The 23,354-nt window shown below is 30.0% G+C and overlaps 1 long non-coding RNA gene across 2 annotated transcripts; it reads left to right on the top strand.

Moving 5' to 3' along the window:
* The first annotated feature begins 6,482 nt into the window (after nt 1–6,482).
* On the top strand, nt 6,483–21,736 carry LOC109601382 (uncharacterized). 2 transcript variants are annotated; one of them, XR_007548727.1, is made up of 4 exons: nt 6,483–6,599; nt 6,678–6,816; nt 20,880–20,952; nt 21,507–21,736. It is a non-coding gene; the product is annotated as an uncharacterized LOC109601382 (long non-coding RNA). The 2 variants fall into 2 exon arrangements; XR_007548726.1 differs by lacking the exons at nt 6,678–6,816; nt 20,880–20,952; nt 21,507–21,736 and adding exons at nt 10,979–11,361; nt 13,930–14,162.
* Nucleotides 21,737–23,354: the final 1,618 nt, after the last annotated feature.

The raw sequence follows: 23,354 nt of genomic DNA, 5'->3' as shown, positions 1-23,354 counted from the left end.
GGAATTGTCATTGTAGGAATGCAATAGCAAATCAAGATTGGATTTCAACCCCTGCCCCCTGAAGTCGCTAGTCTAATCTCGACCTGGCACTCGGACTTTCGCTCCCCCCGTCCACCCACCGGAAGTCCGGCAGGACTTCAAGTCAGGGACGGCGAGAATTCTCTCTCCAAGTGTTAATTTCAAATTGATTTAACTATTTTTACGTTTCCGTAACGATTTCCATCATCCCTAAATTATAAGCGGGGCTAAAAGTGTACTTAGTACGATTATATCTGAAAGTCGGACCGTCCGAGATAAGTGGGGATGGGTGGGAGCAGAAAGGGAGGGTTGGAGGTGGCGTTATCAGTGGATGCACACTGTAGGATAATGCGAAGTGATCGGAATAAAGGACTCTCCGGTTTAGTTAGGCTGGAAAGAGCTGTCCGGCGACGATAAGAGGAACTGCGTGGAAATGTGGAAACCACACCAACAAAAACCAAACTGGGCCTTTGTTTCTACAACCCAAAAACAACGTTTTTTATTAGAAAATTATATTTTCAAAATTAATTACATTAATTACATTAAAGTGTTTTATTTTAATCATTTAATTTAAATATTTAAATGTTATAAGTCTTATAAAATTATTAATCTGACATTTAAAATAATTTTTTATGCATTACACTGACTTAAAATGTTAAAAACTTTATAAAATTTGTATGTAAAAAATGTTGGAATATACAACATATGAATTATTTGTGGGGAATGAGTTGGGGCCTGATAAATGCGAGTGAGGCCCCGATTTATGTCTACATACGTTACAACTAGTGGTCTTCTATCGCACATGTAGTAATGGCACTAAGGACCATCCACTGTTTTATTTTTATTATTTTTTTATCTCCCATGTCCATTTGCCGATATTACGGAATTATATTTCAATTTTCGGAGCCGCTGTCAAAAGTCACTCCCCCACACATTTTTTATCGTCGTGTTTTTAACTTTGTGGGGTGAAGTTTAATCTTGACAATATTATGATTAGTCTTAGCCTCAACATCAATGTTTACTGGTTCAGCATTAAAACCAGTCCCGCTTTAATTTATTGTAATTAATTTCGCTGAACCGTTTGCAGCTTTTTGCAGGACCTGATGTAATCCACGTCCCGCATTCGCAGCTGATGTTTATTACGAGATTATTAAATTCGAAGTCCGATCGTCGTGTGTGCGAAACGCTCATGCATTTTCATGAATTCATCCGTCGGGCTTCTGTTTGAATAACTTTATAACAACGAATAATTTATGTCTTACGATTATTTTTAAATAACTCGACGACGTTTAGTTACAGTCAATTAAAAGGTAGCTGAAATTTATTCCTTAAGTGACACAATACTTTGATTTGAGTAAAATATTAAACAATTATACAACAAGTTTTAATGTCCCTTTTATGATTTAACGTCAAAACATTTCTTAAATGTTCTTGTTGTTTAAATTATGTTAAAACCTTTGCTATAGTGAAATAATTTGAATAAGTCAAATAGAATTTTATGTATCTCCTTTTTGAATTAATTTTAAAAGTTTTAGATATTTAGTTTTTATTATTAATATAATAAATTTTAAATTTTTCTTTCTTAAAGAAGTGCTAAAATATTTGTTTAAATTACTGAAATAATTTGACATGAGTGTGGGTAAAGTAGATATTTAATTTACTTTATTACTTATTTCTTATACAGTAAGTTTTTTTGAATTCATGTTTTTTTTTTAAATTTAAATAATATATTCAGAAAAGTATGTGTTACACACAGTTATTAATTGTGAAATAAAATTTATACAAAAAATTTTAAATATTTGAGATTTTTGAGTTGTTACTAATTTTAAATTATAATAAACACTGTTTTACGAAAAAGATTTGTCATTAGAGAGGGTAAAGTAGATATTTAATTATACAAATCTATTCCAATTCCATGTCCATGATTTGACATTTGAGTGGGTAAGGTAGATATTTAATTATACAATCTATTTTACTTTATTATAAAATATCAAATAAATTTTATACAATAAATTTTAAATATTATCTCATTTTTGAATTTAGATTAAAATGTTTTTTAAAAGTTTAGTTTACATTATATTAAATAGTATAGAAAATGTTTAATATTATAAATCTGTTTCATACTGATACTAAATAACAAATAAAATTTATACAAGAAACATTAAATATTCCTCTTTTTGAATTGATATTTAAAAAGTTTCTTAAAATTTATTGTTGTTTAATTTAAATTATATTAAACACTGTTTTATGAAAATAATTTGATATTTGAGTGGGTAGTGTATATATTTAATTATACAATCTATTTTACTTTATTATAAAGTATCAAATAAAATGTATACAATAAATTTTATATATCATCCCATTTTTGAATTCATATTAAAATATTTTTTAAACGTTTTTGTTATTTAGTTTACATTATATTAAATAGTATAGAAAATGTTTAATTTTATAAATCTGTTTCATACTGATACTAAATAACAAATAAAATTTATAGAAGAAAAATTAAATATTCCTCTTTTTGAATTGATATTAAAACGTTTCTTAAAAATGTTTGTTGTTTGTTTTAAATTATATTATACACTGTTTTATGAAAATGTTTTGACATTTGAGTGGGTAAAATAGATATTTAATTATACAATCATTTTGGTCTTCATATTAAATTTTTTTAAAGATTTAGTTTACATTATATTAAACAATATTAAACGCTGTTGTATGAAAATGATTTGACATTTAAGTGGATAAATTAGAGATTTAATTAATTTAATAATCTATTTCACACTGTTGTACAATATCAAATAAAATTTAATCTAATTAATTTTTTAAAAGTTTTTTTTTTTGTTTAGTTAATATATATAAACATATTACATTTATAAATCTATTTCAGACTGTTACTAAATATTAAATAAAATTTATAGAAGAATTTTTAAATACCTATTTTTTTATTAATATTAAAATATTTTTAAAAGTTCTTATGTAAGAAACTTTAAATATCTCTTTATTGAATTAATATTAAAATAGTTTTTAAAAATTCTTGCTGTTTATTGTAAATTATATTTACCACTGTTTTATTAAAATAATTTAACATTTATCATTACATAATTAGTATAACTTATCATAATATTACATATATTTTTTTAAATTTATTTTAAAAAATTATTACCAGAATTTTTCTTTTATTTAATGCTAATTTTTTGTTAAAGGTTCTTGTGGTTTAGTTCAAACAATATTAAACATTTTGTACATTTTAATATAAATGTAATACTAAATAAAGTCGATATTTAATTTTAAACAATTTTTGTAACTCTTACAAATTATATATTCAACTATTGTTTCTTGAATTACAGTTAATTTTATTGCTAAAATTGGTTTGATGTTTAGTTTAGTAACCACATTATTATATTATAATAATTTGGCATGAGAGTAGGAAAAGTAGATTTTACCTTCACAAACTTCTTGTAATAAATAGTAATGTTACAAAATTGTTGTTCGTTATATAGAGTTAATAAAAAAATGCTTAAAAGTCCTTTGTGTTCTGTTGGAGCCGGTTCGTTTTGAAATACGCTAAAAGGCCTGTTAAATAGGAAAAGGTTTGATCGTAATGGGATTATGAGTCCATTAGATGTAAAACCGGCGAAGGAAAAATAATCTAATTGTGGATATTTGCCCCATTATATTCGTCTGGTGCAGAAAATACTGAGAGATAATGGCCTCCATATGGTACGTACAGGTAGTCTGGTTATGGCGTTGGTAATTAAATTTAATAAAGTCCAAGCGTAGACTCGGGGCGATCAAAATTGACTATTCAATTTTTGTCTTCAACCTTACCACATTTATTATCATTTTTAAGTAAGGTAAATTATTCTTCGTTGGCCGGCATCAATTATTCTCAGATATCGTTAATGAACGCAACGAAAGGCAACAACAACAACGGAGTGGAATCGCTCCATATTTATTCGCACCCTCGTTTAACTTCTCTCCCCCAACTTATCCGGTCCCGCTTCCCGGCGTTGCCAAAGTGCCCAGCGTCTTTGAAGTTCCGTAACAAGTTTTATTGAACTCGAACATTTATGAGAGGCACATCAAACGGACGAATATCCAATTTTTTCACTAATCGCCCTCCTCGGGGGTTGCGAAGTTATCGTTCGCAATTTAGAGAAACCTCCCCGTTTAAATAATAAATCCTGCCAGGTCATTCTTCATCATCAGACATCAGAAGTTAAAAAGCCGTGGCATTATTGAGCGGTTCCCGAGGAATTTTTGACTGCATTACCGTATGATTTATGATGCATGCACTTTTTCCAACGTTAGCATAGCCCGTATCAGTCCCAGAGCGACGCTGACAGCGGAACGGCGTCGCGACATAAATCATCATTTGATCAGATCCAGGACACGACACGTCTGGGAGATCCGAGCCATCATTTATCCCCGTTTTTTTTTTCACTTAATATCCAGGGATGATGTTGCACCAACAGGAAGATATATGTTCTTAAACCAGAACGGACTAACGTACATGTCACCGCTGAATATTGAAGAGGAAAACCATTCTTTCACCCTTAAATCTGATTTAGACAACTTTTTGGATTTAATCAAGCTTCCGTACATACGTAGATGTACGAGTGAACGTTCAAGATGTGATGCGGGTCGAAAATTACTTGGAGCAACACCGCGAACATTTCTCTCCCCCTCGATTCATTTGCAACGCACAATAACAACACAAACACAGTGGAAACGTAAATTCGGCTTTTGCATTTACGGTTCCTTTCTTTTCGGTGCGTTCTCGCCCCCGCATTTGCTTAATGCCTTCCACCCCATGTAATTATTGCCCTTTCGTGGGGAGTCGCAGACGTCGGGGGATCGAAGCGTCGTTGTCTCGGCTTCTCCGGTTTTTCTCCGTGTTTTGTTTAGATGTTAAGGACGCTGCTTCACCATGCCCATAATCCTTTTTTTGCGACGGAGGGAAAACGGGGCGCGAAAAGTAAAAGTGTCGAGTGGACAAAGATGCAGACGGTGGCGAGTGGAGGGTTGATTCTCTCGATATCGATATCGATCAGTCTGTGTGCGGGTGGAAGAGGGTTGGAATGGTCCAATCAGACCCTGTGCGTGACAACTCTCACTCTCTCGGCCCTTCCGCCACCTCCCCTCGCCATCCCTAGGCCGCCCTCAGACTCCTTTCCATGGGGGTGTTCTCGGAAATGTTAATGGTAAATTTTTCAGCTTTAGAAACAATAGCTACGAAATTAAAAATGTTATTTGGAGCAGGAAGGCCAAGATAAAATGTTAGATTATGATAAATATAATAGGAAGTTTTTGTAGGTAACGTAGTCGTTAAGTCTGGAAGGAAGGAGTCTCGTGGCGCAACAAAGAGAACAAACTGTATCATATCTTGGACGAGTGCACGGCGGCCAATTTTCAAATTCAATTTACGTGGAACAAAGCCCGCTCCTCGTCCTCCACTCCCGTCTCCGCCGCGGCCTTTTATCTTTTGTTTTATTCGTCGAACAAAATATTTTCCTAGCAAAATTCCCCAGGTTGTATATTGTATAAAATATTGCCCCGGACCAATGGGGGACCTGGGGAATTGGGGAGTTTCCGCCGGCGTCTCTTTAAATATTTATTAAGTGTTTTTAAGATTACTTTCTAAACGGGGACGGCCTTAAAAGTCAATTTTTGATTATTCTCTCTAAGATTACTTCGTAGGACCATTTATCTTTAGTACAACAAGTTTAGCGTCACAATTTGACATTAGAGTAGGTAAAGTAGGAATTTAACTCAACTTAAATATACATTAAACGGTTAATGAACCATTTTCATCATTATAATCGTTGCAATTTGGAAATAAATCAATAAAATGGGTGTTTAGAATAGTGACTGTGCACGTAGGTCAAAGTTGAAAGCAATTACTCGGCATTGTTGGCTGCGACAGGGTCCGGACTCGCGACTCTCTCGCTTCAAAGACTCCCTGCAACGTTTCCTCCGTTCCGTCCGCTGCAACGTTACAAATAGAGATTTCAATTTTCAGATAGCGAATCCCTACACCTCCTCCCACCCTCCACCGCCATTATTATGTGCTTGATGTCTCGTTAATTTCGGATTATTCGGTTTATACAATCGATAATTAAACCTAATCCCGATACGTTTCTGCTGTTTTTGCTTGTGTTGCCGGATTAATTGGACTGCACAATAAATTCCATAAATTTTAATACATACATAAATGAGCGGAATTACCATTATACTTGTGAATTCGCCCCCAGAACGGTTCGACAACCCCTCCGAAATCCGATTAATAATTAAGAAAGGAATTTTCCTCCCGACTGTCATCTGCATGTGAATATATGAATAATGAAACGCACCCTCGTCCAATCGATAACTACCCAGAGGGCACGTTTCTCAAGCCCTCTAATTGCATACGTTGTAGTTTAAAATATCTGAGACGTTTATAAAATCACTTTTTCTTTTCAGCACTGCGATTGGGCGAAGAAATTTCAATTTAAACTGGGGTGAAAAAGGAGCACGGCCATTGGTGCAAGTTTTTCCTCGTCCTTGACGTTTTATTCGCGGCCCGAGGGTTTTACATACAAGGGGTAGGTATTTTACATATCACGCAACTCAAACCCCATTGGCGATTTGAATATGAAGGGGTTGGACCCTACTTTTTTCAGCTTAAAAAAACGAAGGGGTGCAAAGAGTTGTTGGGATTCAGTTGTGTTGTGCACGTGGATGGTTTGTTTAGCACCAGCAGAAGAAAACCGAAGTGAAACACTCGACGACTGATTTATATCGGGATTATTTAAAATTTATGTGAGTTTTACAGTAAAACTGGGTCCGCATTAACATTTTCCACATTAATAAACAACTTATAATATTAATGAGTCAGAAAAACTATCGTAATCTTGTACATTTGTAATTTTAATTTCGTGCCGCACTTGTAATTCTGATCGTGTACTGGACTCTTAATTTTTATTACATTATTATCAGGATTATTGAACTCCCGAGCGAAAACGTTACGTCATTTAAATTATTAATAAACTGATACCGAGTAATCAATGTAAAACCGAATAATTTCATCGAACGCATTGAATAGATAATGCCACCATGAGGCAATAAGAGCTCAATAACGACAACACTCGAAAATATGATGGTATCTGGTCCATTACTCGAGACTGCGGCCCTAAAAAACCGCTCGCAGTGTTTTTTTTTACGATAATGGGTCGAGATGGTTGTGGGGGGATAACAAATGCGAAATCCTAGGTCTCGGAGGGCACGCAAATGCATTCAAATCCCGATGAGATGACCGGCACGGATTGAGGGTGAAGCTGTCGTAAAAAATGTACGCCACTTCCCAACCCTGAGTTTTAATTAGTTAAAATTGTTTAATTTCGAAAAAGGAACATCGACAGTTTATATGGAACATAAAAGGAAGTCTTAAAATATTTTATTACGGACGTTACAATATAATATGGGACATTTACATGAAATATTTACATGAAAATGTGCCAGTTAAAATTTTATGTCCCTCTTTTCATAGGACGAGTAATTTGGTTGAATAAAATTTCGGATAGATAACAAAGATTGCCGGACGTTAAAATTATATTGCCAAATAAGGGTTATAACTTTTTCATTGCACCTGTTTCGGATTATTATTATTATTATTATTATAACCGTTAAGAATCAATATCAATGTCATAATTGATTTAAAAACTTATTAAAAAGATAATTATTGTAATTAAAACTGCAGCAAACTTAAAATTTCTTATTTCTTGACTTTTTTGTTTATTTGAATTTAGAATTCTCGTCGAGATTTGTCGAAAATCAAACAAATTGTTAATAGGACGACACAAAATAAAACGACTGTAATTAATAATAACTTTTTTCTTAGTGACCTCTTTTGTGAATTACTCCTGAATTCCTTCCAGTGTATTCCTTCTGTTAAAATTGGAAATTGTCCTAATCCACCTACATTAGTAGGTGGTCAAAATTTAGGAAAAGTTAGAACACGTTCAAAATGGAGAATATATTTCAGTACCATTGGTCCAATCGTGTTTAAATTTGGTAACTATATCTCTAAGAAATAAATGCCTACAATTTCTTTTTCTCTTTTTTTTTCTTGCCCTACACTGCAATTTTTTAAAAGTTTTTGTAGAGAAAGTGCTCTTGATTAATTTTGATTGAAGATAATTAAAATAAACATTTGCTAAACTGAAATATCTCAAAAATAGCTGTGTTAGTAAAAAAATAATCAAGAGCACCTTTTTTCCCTAAATTATGCAAAATAACAAAAATACAGTAACGTAGAAATATAAAAATTAAAAGAGTCATTAAAAAATCCGGATCAATTTTTTTTTTATAAAAAAGGTGCGACCAAACCGTAGAAATAAAGCAAAGGTAACGAGATGCCGAATAAAGCTGGAAGCGCCACACGAGGCTGATAAATATTAAAAAATGCATCCAGACTTAAATCTGGTCTGAAAGTAAATGGATTTTATGGATGTAGCGTCGGAATGGTGTCGGATCCCCGAATTGACTTGCTAACTAACATCACCGCGTCTTTCCATTCCGCATCCGGGTTTTGTTTTCCAACCCCGGGATTTACGTTATAACTGAATAATGTAAAAAGTTATATCTCCGAGGAATATTTATGGTGGACGTTACATCAACATAATGCAGCCGAATTGTTTTCATATATTATTTATGGCCACTTCGATCGTGTTTTTTGTAACGTAATGTAATTGGGCATGAGAACAAGCGAATTTGCAATTCATTAAACATAATTATCGTAGAGGAACGAAGGAACGAAAGCTAACAGTAAATATGTTAATGTCCCCTTAATGAAACAATTAAACACAATGATCGTTTACGGGGGAAAAGTGGCTCTGGCGTTTTCGAATTTGAAATAATTTTGATGATAGTATTCATATTTCATGGTATGTTAAGCAGGTATTTAATGCGCGGCTTTGATGGCTTTAATTATCGGTTTGGGTCCGCGTACGACGTAATAAACATAAATGCCACGGTGCTCCGCGGTGCACCACGGTGCAGTCTTGAGATGCGTTTAACTAGCACATTAGTCTGATGTTTACCGACCGAAACTGTACATCCCTCGACTTCCTTTCAGTTTTGCCATTTCGACTCTTTCGCGTTCGCATCATTTAAATATGCACGGGAATCCGTTAAGCCTCGAGACGATTCGCGTTATGATGTTTCCATTCTGTTAATTAAATGTCATTATCTCGGGGAGTCGTTCATTAAATCATCATGAACTGCTCGTGGTTCGTTACTTTTGCAGACATGCAAATTACGCCAGATTAAAAGAGAAATCCACGTCAAGCAACAATTATTGTTACTTTTCTATAGTCAAGTTTTATGCGGAATATGAATTGGCGTCTTCGAAGTATCCTCCAAAAAGTCATATTTGTGCTTATTGCAGTACTACTTTGTATACAAGGAGTTTTTATGGAAATTTCTTCTACTAATTGAAAAGTAAAAAGTTCCCCATCCCCTCAAAATTAATTTTTAATATATATTTTTTGAACATAAAAACCAGGACAAATATTATATGAATTTAATAAAAAAGTTGCTCTACTTTTTTCCACTTCAGTAAGTATTTGACCCGTCTAAATTTAGAAAGAGACATCATGCATGACAGAGACAGTAGAAGTAATGTAATTGTTAATTTTATAAAGGCAAATTAATTTTTAATATATATTTTTTTGAACATAAAATCGAGGACAAAAATTATTTGAATTTTAAAAAAGTTGCTCTACTTTCCGTCAATACTATAGGTAAAAAAGTTGTTATAAGTTTTTATAATAATTATTAACATTTAAGGATTTCATAGCTTTGAGTACCTCCTTTCGTTCTGCCTGAACTTCTAACGAATATTTTACGTGATTCACCCTGAACATTTATTATTTTTAATATTATGAAGTTTGTATTATTTGTTGCATTTCAGTAGTTATTATATAAAATTAATATCTTATTTTTTATTTAATTAAATTAGTAATCTTCAATATATAAATTTTTATAATAATTATTAAGATTTAAAGATTTCATAGTTTTCAGTACTTTTTTTCGTTCTGCCTGAACTTCTAATGAATATTTTAGGTGATTCACTCTGTATATTTATTATTTTTAATATTATGAAGTTAGTATTCTTTGTTACATATCTGTAGTTATTATATAAATTTAATATGTCTTATTTTTTATTCAATTATCAATATACATTTTTTTGATTATTTTTTACATTTTTGTAGTTATATTCAAAAAAAATATATACATAGAATTAACAATTACATAGTTAAACAACAAAAAAAATAAAAGGTTTAATTTTATTGATTATTTGATTTTGATTATAATTTTGAATAAGGGTTGATAATTTTTCTAGTTTTATTATTTTGTAGTACTCTTTTTATAATGACTTTTTTTCTAATTATTTTAACATGTATACAATAATACTTTCGAATTCTACTCTAGAAAATAAGCTTTTCGTAGATTCCGCTTGGAAATTAGCAAAAACCTTCAAACTAGTGTTAATGATCGAGGCATAAAAAAAGCTTTAAACTTTTTCACATTCGATCCGGCGTTGAATAAGTAAATGCGGGTGCGAACGTGCGTCGAATATCCAAGGCGAAAGCATGTGTGTGCATTTTCGAGTTTTTGAATGCGATTTCCACCCCCGTTTTCCCCGTTTTGTGTAAGCCGCTTTCCTCGATACGCTGGGGAGAAATTTTCCTAGCATTTCCGTCCGGCGTGTGACGGATTCTAATCCGCAACAAGAGGAATATCGCCCAGGGGGCGCACGAATCATTTCGTATTCATCGGGGATCGATTCCCGAATAAAATTGCAACAACAACTTATTTCCCCATATTTGCCACTTTTTTTCGCTTTTCTCGCGATAAAACCTTTCGCACGAATTGAAATTCAATACGTCAACCAATGTAAATATCGGCGTGCTGGTTTCAGGTGGACGGAACAGGGTTGGGCCCGGACTAATGAATTGAAACTGCCCCCGTGCACAAGAAAAAAAATCAACTGAAAAGAGAAACAATGTCAACACGGCAGTGTACACACACAAGGACCCAATCCAATCTAGGTCTGATTGGCCGGGACGACGGCCCGAAACGAACGTTTGTCTTTGAAGTTTGCTTAAAACTGCTCCCGGAATTTACAACTGGCAAAGAGACGACCCGAAATCGGGACGAGGTGGAGTAATTGGACAAATAGGCGGACGACCCGCTGGGAACGCTTTAATTGGAAATCTTTTTGGAATATGTCCTCAGCACTTAACGAAGAAAAAACATTGGTATTCCTATAAAAGGAACGGACAGAAGATAAAGAACGTTGTCGTAAGTTGTTAAGTCTCCACCTTAAAGAAAAAACAATTAAGGGAACACGGAGAACAATATCGTTTATTATATATTCAAAAAACTAATTGATTTCAACCCGTTTTTTACCTTCAATATTTAAAACCATAACAATGACAATTACACCACTTTCACGCTACGTTTGATCTCTACTTTTTAAACGAATAGTCATCATCTTATTAACTTTTTCTCAATTTTCAAGACGATCTGTTCTACGAAAAATCTTCATGAATGAATTCTCGACAAATCGTGCATGCAAATCTCATTTGATTTGGTTCAATCCTTCGCCCCCCAAATTCATAACTTACTTTTAACTGAACCATTCAAAAGGACATTTACACATAATGAAACGATTTAGTAAAACATCATGTGCAGTCGATTTAGATGATAAAAGTTGAACAGAGGTCAGAGGTTATCTTCTTCGACGCGGGAACTCGTGAATAACAAATGTTATGTTAATGCTGAGGCTGGATTTCCATTGTGCGCAGCACCCAAATTTGTTTGTGGAGTGCCGACATCACGTTTTGGGGCACGAAGCGTTTGTGTGAATTGCAGGAAGCACGAATTTTCATGTCTTCACAACTCGGGAGATTATCTAACATGTTACAAGAATTTTTACTATGCATTATGGAAAATAAATCTTAGATAATAATAGTTTATTGTGATTTATCATGATATTTCAATATATTTTGGCGCAGCAAATCTGAAAATCACATTAATTTTTTATGGAAGCACCTTTAAAAAAATGATTTTTCATTTTCTATTTTCAAATTTTGGAGTTGAACCGATATTCTTTAGCATAATTCTACATCTAATTGAGTGATTTGTCTAAACAAGCATTTAAATTAAAAATAATTGATCATTCTTCAACTTTGTTGTATTAAACTATTGGTTTGAATTTTAGGTACTTCTACTTATATATAATACAATTTTTTATATATTCAAGTACTCTCATTTAACAAAATAGCATCAAATAAATCTATATAGAAAAATAAAATAATTGAACACTTTTATGGATTAAACTGATTCTTAACTTATTTCAACTAAATGCATTAAATATAAAAAAATCTTTAACATCTTCAAATTGTATTAAATTATTATTTCAAATTGATATTTTCAAATTTTGGAGTTGAACCGATAATCTTTGGCATAATTCTACATCTAATTGATTGATTTGTCTAAACAAGCATTTAAATTAAAAATAAATGATCATTCTTCAACTTTGTTTTATTAAACTATTGATTTGAATTTTAGGTACTTTTGACTTATATATAATACAATTTTTTTGTATATTCAAGTACTCTCATTTAAGTACTTCTACTTTAAACATTTAAATTAAAGATAAATGAACATTCTACATCTTTTATTTAAATAGTATTGGGATTGTTAGAGAAGTTCATTTATCTTTAATTTGAATTATTGTTTCGCCAAATCAATCAATTAGATATCGAGTTACTTTCAAAAAAGTCCAGACGACTCCGAAAATTAAAAAAAATAAAAATTAATTTTTCGAAAATACTTCTGTAAAAGTATCATCATGTAGGATATGAAAGACAGACAGAAGTAAACCATTAATAATTTAAAATGAGACAAATCATTCAAAACATTGTGTGTGTAGTTTAAGATTTAAAAAACTTTTATCATTATGAGGGATTAGTTATGGATAATTTCGTGATAATTCAATAGTAAAAATGCCACACAAAAATAAATTTAAAAATCAGAGGCGTCACACGATTAAGGTTGTTTCAAAAGTGAGTGTTGTTCAATGAACAATATTAATGTCACCTTCAACAAAACCCAATAAACAAATACCTAAAATTAAAATTGCCCAAATCGAATAGAAAATGAGGTAGGAAAAACATAAAAGAACACATGAGAACGACAACAGAAATAAGTAAGAGTGGGATTCTGTGGTGGACCGACCACCTTTTGTCGGGGTTTGTAAGGAGGATTCGTCACGACAAATTATCCAACATTTTAAGCTAATGATCTTTTCAGAATCATGAATGGAATAAAACACGTTAAATCAATCGAATTGCGTGTGATTGAAGCATTCTCACGACGAAATGGAACAAGGGAAATACAATAATAATAAAAGTGAGAGACGGAGACTTTTTAACAAAATTATTTAACGAACCGTGCCAGTTTTTTTTACATTCTCACGGAGTCTGCTTTACATTTTGATGTGTCTACTTGTACGGTTTATAGATCTCCGTTAGATGTTTTATTCAGTCGCTCGTCCGCGCTTTAAATTGCATGAAACAGCGACTTGCAAAAATCCGAGCTTATTGTTTAAAGATATACAAGAAATTAAACGGAAAATTAACAATTATATCGCCTTAAATGGACAAATAATGGTAATGCGGCGCGCAAAAACTGCCAATCTGAATTTCAATTTAAAGGATGTACGTGCATGTATAATCCGATCGAGATCCAATTCAAACCGTAACAACTAACGCACAGCAAAAAAAAACCTTCAGAGGATAGAACAACGACATCTATTTAATTCCTAAGATGAATATAATAAAAAAAGCTGATTTAATGTTTTAGGGACGTTAAAACATGCAGATCACACGGCGGCACAGTTGAAAGGTTGGCGGTTTTCTCGTTTGGTAACGGAGACGTGAGAACAGCCACTACCGAAACACGAACCAGATGACATCTCATCTCGATAATGTGATGGTACCGCTTGAATATTTAATTCCGGAGACCGAGAACAGGTGTCTTCGGAGGGATAATGTGTTTTGAAAGTGTAGGTATTTTTGTTCTTGTATGTGACAGACAACATTTTATTAAACTAACTTCCATAGAATTATGAAACAGTTTGACATTTATGTAGATAAAGTAGATTCCTAACTTATTTTGTTTTAAAGTACTGATTCTAATTTTAAGTACTATCAACTTATACATAATATAATATTATTGTTTATTTAACAATATATAAATCTAATAATAAATTTTTATAAGAAATTAAATTTAACATTAGTACATATAAAATATATAAATTATTTATAAAACTGTCTTTAATATTTAATTATATTAAACTGTTAAATACTTCTGACTTGAATATGGTACAAACTTAGGGTACTCGTTCTTAACAGTACATCTTTATAATAAATCTTTATAAATAAAACAAAATAATTTGACATTTGTGTGGGTAAAACATATTCCTAATTTATTCTAACCAAATAAATTAAACTTAAAAATATTTTTAATATCTTTAAATTGTACTAAACTAGTGATTAAAATTTTGAGTACTTCTAACTTGTATATGATATAATATTTTTAGATGTTTAGGTACTCGTGTTGATTAAATCAAATATTGAGTCGTTTTACGTATCGTATACGATATAATATTTTTATACGTTCAGATACTCCTTTTTAATATATATATACCATCTAATAAATCTTTATAGAAAATCAAAATAATTTGACATATGTGTGGATAAAATAGATTCCTAACTTACTTTAATAAATATCTTTAATATCTTTATCTTTAATATCTTTAGTATCTTTAATATCTTTAAATTATTTTAAACAGTTTTTTAAAATTTTTAGTATTTTTCACTTGTATACGATATAATTAATACTTTTAGATGTTCAGGTACTCATATTTAACAATAAATTCAATAAATATTTATAGAAAAACAAAATAATTTGACATTTGTGTGGATAAAGCAGATTCCAAACTTATTTCAGCTGAATAAATTAAATATAAAAATATCTTTAATATTTTAAAATTTTGGGTACTTTTGACTTGTTCAGATACTCATATTTAGCAATATATCATTCAATAAATATTTATATAAAAATAAAATAATTTGAGATTTGTTTGGATAAAATATATTCCTAACTTATTCTAGTTGAATAAATTAAATATAAAAATATCGTTAATATCTCTGTTGATTCAATTTTTGAGTAGTTAAATAAATTAAATATAAAAATATCTTTAACATCTTTAAATTTTGAGTACTTGATGTGATATATTATTTTTATATGTTCAGGTATTCATATTTAACAATATATAAACAATATTTGGATATTATTGTGGATAAAATAGATTTCTAATTTATTTGAACTAAATAAATTAAATATAAAAATACCTCCAATATCTCTAAATTGTGTTGAATCTATTGAATCGAAAGAAAAACAAAATCGCATTAATTAAAATGTATATAAACATATCTCTAATGTTTACATTTTATTATTGTATACAATATTATTATATTTTTTTGTAAGTGAAGTAGATTATTATTTTCATTAATTAATTTATGTATAAAAAGACTTGAAACCTGTAAATTGTATTAAACAATTGATTTTTGACTTCCTCCAACTTATTATTATAATATTATTAAAACATGCCAGCACATAAAAAGAAAACGAACAAGTGATAAATTGAAATAATGGGATGTAGTTGTAAATTTGCCTCGTATCTGAGATGGTGGTAGAAAGTGTTTGGTCGGTTGGTTATTGTTATAGTTTATCGTTTTATTTTCGTCGTTTGTTACGTTGGTAAGTGTGTATTATGATTGGGCCATAAAATTCGCATCGTGTGCATTGCATTTGTGTAATGTAAACATTTTACGACATTGTATCAAAGTTAAAATTGCCACTTTTACCGCTGCTCTCGTTTCGCGACTCGGCTGCATACGATTATGGGGAAAAAACGGGACGAAACAACCGAATATTATTCTTCCGAGATACCGTTCCGAACGAAATGCTTTATCGTCGGTCGTTAATCAAACCTCGGCCCTTCCGACTTATTTAGCAACTACAACTTTTTCATCCAAATTTATAAAATATTACGGCGAGAAAGTAAATCTTGTCTATCTATATTGATATTTTGCCAACGGTCTTAAATTGATTCGGCTTTCAGGAAATCCTGACCATCGATGCAGAACAGAGCATTCTTATTGAAAAATATCTAATAAAATATATTGGATGAGACATTTTAAGGTTTCGCTCGTTTCCTTCTCTACTACTTCTCTACTTTTCCAAAACGTTTTTTATGTTCTCGTTCCCGTTCCCGTTCCCGTTCCAGTTCCAGTTCCAGTTCCAGTTCCTTCCACCACATATCGCTCTAATCCCGAAATGAACGGGAAATATTGTTAGGTAGCGCGATGGTTCAATAAAAGGACAGTGTTAAACAGAATATAATCGTAAAACTCTGTCTGCACCTCGGATGATATACGATTGAAAAAAATGGACGCGCATAACAGATCATAAAACAAAATTCAATATGGTGTTTTAGTAATAAATTAAGTTTTACGATCGAAAAACAAATGGAGCCATCAATCTGGCCACCACCGACTTAGTTACATTTTAATTCGGCCCATCGTTAAACGTATCGTGTGCGTGTTACCAATCTTTCTCATTAACGCACGTTGCACATTTACATTTCGTCTCTTCATTTTTTTATTCTATATGTACTTATGAATAAAATACTTTGTATTGTTTTATAAAGATGTATACACTGTAGGAAAAGAGTTTGACCCGTCTGAATATAGAAAGAGACATCATGCAGGACAGAGACAGTAGAAGTCTGTCCCATAGTGGGAGATATACTGTCTCTATTGTACATGATGTCTCTTTCAGGATTCAGATGGATCAGACTCTTTTCGTACTGCATAAATATGCATAAGCTATTCAAAACTGTATACTTAGATTTATATGATTCTAGAGGCTGTTAAATTATGCCAAAATTATTATGTTTTACTTTGGAAGAACGTCATTTTATTTTGGAAGAAATGAATCGAACAGTGGGTCAGCTTAAGGCAAATTTAAGTAGCTGAGACTCATTGGATGGTGTGAATTTGCAGATTTTATTGTCTAACGGTATTATTATTATTATTATTATTATTATTATTATTTTAATTCTTTTTTTATTTTCTTATCTTTTACAGTTTTATTTATTATTTTTCCAATTTATATATTTGTATTCTTATATTTTTCAATTGACACAATTTTAATTAGGATTTTTATTAATTATAAATGAAAATTATATTTTGTAAAATGTTATTGTTACTTTTAACAATTTTTAAAATATTATTATTATTTTTTATTTTATTATTACTCCATTACAAATAACTTTATATTTCTCATAATTTATGAGGCTTTAATTTATTAATGATCGTACAATTTTTATTCATAAAATTTTTAATTTTATAAATAAATATATAAAAATTTGAATAGTTTTGAATTGTATACGATATAATTAATATTTTTAAAAATATAAAATATCTCTAATATTTATATTTTATAATTGTATATCATATTATTATATGTTTTTGTATGTAACCATGTTTTATAAAATGGTAAAATAATCTAATATTCGTTATAGGTAAAGTAGATTATTATTTTCATTAATTAATTTATTATTATTATTATTATTATTATTATTATTAAAAAATTAAACAAAAGTATTATTATTATTATGCCTTATTTTTTATTTTATTATTACCCCATTACAAATAATTTTATATTTCTCATAATTTATGAGGCTTTAATTTATTAATGATCGTACAATTTTTATTCATAAAATTTAATTTTATAAATAAATATATTTAACCATGGTTTATATATTAAATTTTGGTTTTAATGGTTTTATGAAGGATTTAATGAATTACAATTTTTTATTTAGAATTTTATAAGAAGCACCATTAAATGATTTCGTTCTCTTACTATATTACAAATAATTTTATATATCTTACATTTTATTTATAAAAAATAATCAAGGAGATTTTTAAATTTACAAATAAATTATTCAATATAGTTTTTATTGTCTAGACATAAACTAATCCATGGTTTTAATGGTTTTAATTAAAGATTTAAAGGATTACAGTTTTTATATCAGATTTTTTTTCTTTTACTTTATTACAAATATTTTTATATGAAGAAAAAAGAACAAAAAAAAAACAACAATACATTTTCCGATTGACTATTTCAAATACCTACTTGTATACCAAATTTTATGAAAATATCTTCTGGATGTTACGTTTATCTTTTCCAGTTAGTATACACGGTGTACACTGATGCATAAGTAGTATCATATATTTTTTTAAATGAAGTTCATTAAACAAAATATATAATATATGTGGTTAAAATTTGTCGGATAAGTTCCAAAACACCCATTCAAATCAAAGGGAACAACTTGTATAGATGGATTGAATTACTTCTTATCTCTTTCTCTGTTGCTCTATTAAAATTTTTTAAAGGACTTCTTATGTAACCTTGAATATGTGGATAAAAATTTGTGAAACAACTTGTATATTTAATAAAACAATATCATTGTTTACTAATGGTGACCCTGATGATTCTACCGTTCAGCATGAGGCACAATCTATTACAAATCAATGTGTGAATAAGACACATTCCAACCATATGTGACAATTTATTGGAAAAATTGTTGATATCTTTAAGTTTTATGGATATGGTTAACAACATCTATTTATTGCAAGACTAAACTATAGTTTCATTATAAATAAAAGTTGTAAATTGTGTAATTTATATTATACTAGCTTTATTCAAATTTAAATTATAGTTTATTCCTTCAGTTTTTAGTTTGAACAAACGTAAAAAGGAAAGCAGTTGCATTTTTCCAATAATTTTAGTGAGTAGTTTAATTGTTCCCTAATTAAAGAATACCGTGAAGAGTACGTGACGTATTTAGTAAAAATTAGCAATAAAATAAACAGTTGATTGAATGTTTAAAGGATGTAAAAGAAATGCGTGTAACTGAAGAAGTAACTGTTTGATTTAATTCTGGCCACATCGTTGCAGTAAAACATCCTCTCCACTATTAAATATGCAAAGAAATGCAAATCGACGGACAATAAAACAAGCGATGTACAAGATAAGATGGTCATATTCTGAGAACGCGACTACTATAACTGTCACTCACTGTCTAATTCATTACATCTACTGTAACATTTCTAGTTGAGGACATATCCACTTATACGGTCAAATCGACAATTACCAGTTTTTCTAAAACCATTGGCTAATAGTAATTTATTATCGCTTATTATTTATGCATTTTATTCTTAAACGCGCTCATTCTAACTGTCCGCGAACGATGCTTATGCGATGCTTATGCGATGCTGATGCGATGCTGATGCGATGCTTATCGTCTTCATGTTTATACTCTTTCTGCTTCATTTTGCAAATGTGTTTATGCTAAAACGAACGGATGCTGCATCTCCTTCCATATTAACTTAACGACGAACACAACACACAAATATAATAAATAACAAATAAAAACAAAACCCATAAATAAAACTGTCATCGGTTAAAATCCTCTCTTTTGTCGATTTGGGCGGAAGAACCCGGACAAAAGTTGCATACGGAGAATACACAGTGGTCGATCCCATCAATTTGTCATTTCTGTTTTCCGTGTCGGTTTTTCCGCGGAATATATTCCACGGGAACGGGGAGACGATGAGGAGAAAAAGTTGCGGCCGAATAAGTGCACCGTCGAGACACGTCAAAATAACTTTTAACATAAATCTCGACGCGACCAATGCGTCCCCTCATATTTACTTACATGGTCCTATCGATTTTTCCTCCACGTCCACGCTGGTTTCCTGGCCGTTTCCAGACTTTCCTGCGGCCCACGCAAACCATGATTTACGGAATTTTGTCGCCGTCGAAAAACCACCTTAACTATATAATAGTTTGTAATTGGAAATGTGAGGTTTTTCTCGGTGCATCTGATAGTTTATTCCTGGCAACGCTAAAGGAAACGTAACGAGTGGGTCTGCAGGATAAGTTACACGCAATCAAACGTTATTTATACGATATTTATTCGCTGTCAAATCGGCATCACTGTTAATTGCTGATAATAGTCGAGACTGAATGATCTTTTATAGTTGCACCTATACGTTACGGTCGGTTTTTATGTGCCCAGGTCTGATTCGATGTGATTGGAATTTTCATTGTTTTTCTTGATGGCCGGAACTAGAATGGATGCTGCAACATGTATAACTAATCGGGCCGAGAGAATATAAACGACTCGCTAATATTTCCAAGAATTTCACTCATCCCAGTTGTTGCTATTATTAAAAACTAACAATTAAAACTCATTCCCTCCGTACCCCAACGCAACTTCAAATCATTAAAGTCCCTGTTAGTAACCTGCAACGAATTTAATTTATGTTAACCGTCTCATTTCCAATTCCGTATAATAAGCGACGTTAAAAAAAAACAACGAGAGAAAAAATGAAACATTTATGAAAAATATTAATGCGATTCGACAAGTTTTTGCCAGTCTCGGTTCACAATTGCGACCTGGAATTATATTTACAATTACGTATACGAGACCAGTAGACGATACGAGAATTTCAATCCTGCCAGACGAAATTGATGCGAGCCTGCCAACGAATTATTACCCTTGTACGTTTTTTATTATTATTTTTTTTTTTTAATTTTGTTCCACTATTTTAATTTGCTTTTGTTTATCTTGTTTATTGAGCTGGGCTGGACAATTTTTCTAATGTTGGTTGTAGTTTTTTTAGGAGAAATTGGACGAAAACTAATTGAAGGGAATAAAAAATTAGGACGAGGTTTTACCATAATTAGGTAGGTAATGATTATTTTTCATTTGTTTTTATTTATTTTATACAGTGGTGGCTGCAAAAATAGCACACATTACTTTTTAATGTTATTTAAGAAATGTACATTTCTAATTAAAGGCATTAAAACTATTTTATGTTTCATTTAAAATAATTACAATAAATACTTTTTACAATTATTCATTTTATATCTAGATTAAAAACCAAATACTCTAGTAGTCTAGAAAGGATTTCGTTTACTTATTCCTCTTTTTGTTTGTCTATAAAAGAAGTTGATTTTTTGTTAAGTATCATATGCTGTTATTATATTTTCGTGAAAATTATTATTTACCTCTTTTCTGGAATGAAGATTCCTTTTTTCACACTGAAAATGGATTAATTTATAAAATAATATAAATTCTATAATGAATAAGTATAAATAGTCAGACTAATATGTGACAAAAAACCAAAAGAAAATATTGAACTTTTGAATTAAGACCTTATTGGTTTTGGCCACCACTGTGTGCATGTAATAATTTAATTTTGAAAGGTAGACACATTTCATAAAATAGTATTTTTCAGGTGTTCACTGATGGAACAGAGCTGGATCAGCAGTAGTTCATAATTATTTTTTTTTTTGTTTTATAATTAATATACATTATTATCCTAATACTTAAATTATATGCCTAATAATTTCCATGCTCATTAAGGTTTAAACAAGATTTTATACCAGAAACAAATTATACTAATTAAAATGTAAAAATATAAAACATCAATCAGGAACTTAGTAGTTAAAATGAATGATTTTTATATTTTTTATAAAATTTTACAGCACCAAAAACAATAATCTAAATTGAAATAAAGCAATTATCTAAAACCTTTAGTTTCATTGCTCCTATCTAACATAATAACATCTAACTAAAGTTTAAAATTGCTCATAAAACTCTCAAAACTCCCATAATAATTGTAACAACTAAAATTTTCTATTAATTTTTTTCAGAAATTTCGGAACTTTTTTAATTTTATACAGAATTGTTCAAAATGTTGCAGAATTATCTTAATTTTTTATAAAGTTGTTTAATAACTTTCTGAACCATCTTAATTTTATACAAAAATGTTTACAGAATTGTATAATACACTTAAAACTTGTCTTAATTGTGTTCGTAACAATTAAGGAATATTGAACAGTATCTAATTTTCTTAATATTTAAAACTATACAGGACTGTATACATTTTGAAATCCGTTTTATACAAATATATTAATCCTATAGTTTTATAAGTATCCGAACTTCTTTAATTTTATAATTTTATACAGTATTAAATATGTATAAATTTAAATTTAAATATTTTATAATTGCTTAAAAAGTTTCAAAAGTACTTTAAATTTATACAAAATTATTCAAAACATAGAATTATCTTAATTTTATAGACAATTGTTTAATAACTTTAATTTTATACAGAAATAATTAAAATATTTCATAAATAGTTTAATTATTAATAAAATTTCTTATGAAGTTTTAATTATATACATAATTATTTAATAAGCTAAAAGTATCTTAGTTGTGTAACAATTAAGGAAGATTGTAATTGTCTAAATAGTATATATATTGTTTAAGAAGTTTCAGAAGTGTTTTTATAATTGTACAGAATTGTATAATAAGTTATAAATATGTATAAGTAAGAACTGTTTCATACAGTAATGTTAAAGAAGTTTCAGGACTATTATAATTTTATACAAAATTGTTTAAAAACTTTCAGAATTTTCTTAATTTTATAGATAATTGCGCTGTTTTAAGAAGTTTTTCCTTCAGAATTGTGTAATAAACTTAAAACTTTTGATAAATGTTTAAACAGTATGTATTTTTTTAAATATTTAAAATTATACAGGACTATATAGATTTAAAAACCAACAGATATGTTAATTATATAAAGAATTGTTTAATAATTTTCAGAACTGCCTTAATATGTGATAGAAATATTTATAAAGTTTCTATTTTAATTATATAGAGAATACCTTAAAAATTTTCTTACCCTATAAAAGTTTCAGAACTTTGTTGTAACTGTGAATTTCTTAAGAATTTTTAATTATATATAGAGTTGTATAATATATTTAAAAGCTGTCTAATTTTTTAAAAATATTTAAGATTATACAGGAGTGTATAAATTTAAAAATCCGTTTTATATAGATAAGTTAATTCTATATACATGTAAAAATACAAAACAGCAATCAGGAACTTAATAATTAAAATGGATGACTTTGGTATATTTTTTTAAATTTTACGGTACCTAATACAATAATCTAAATTGAAATAAAGTAATTATTTAAAGTCCCTAAGTTTATTGCTCATATCTACCATAACAACAAAATAATTTATAAATTCGTCTCTTAACTAAAGTTTAAAATTGCACATAAAACTCTCAAAACTCCCA

Source organism: Aethina tumida, chromosome 7, assembly GCF_024364675.1.
Source record: "Aethina tumida isolate Nest 87 chromosome 7, icAetTumi1.1, whole genome shotgun sequence".
Lineage (NCBI taxonomy): Eukaryota > Metazoa > Arthropoda > Insecta > Coleoptera > Nitidulidae > Aethina > Aethina tumida.
Note: the sequence above shows the minus strand (reverse complement) of the source record. Positions and strands in the feature narration are given on the sequence as shown.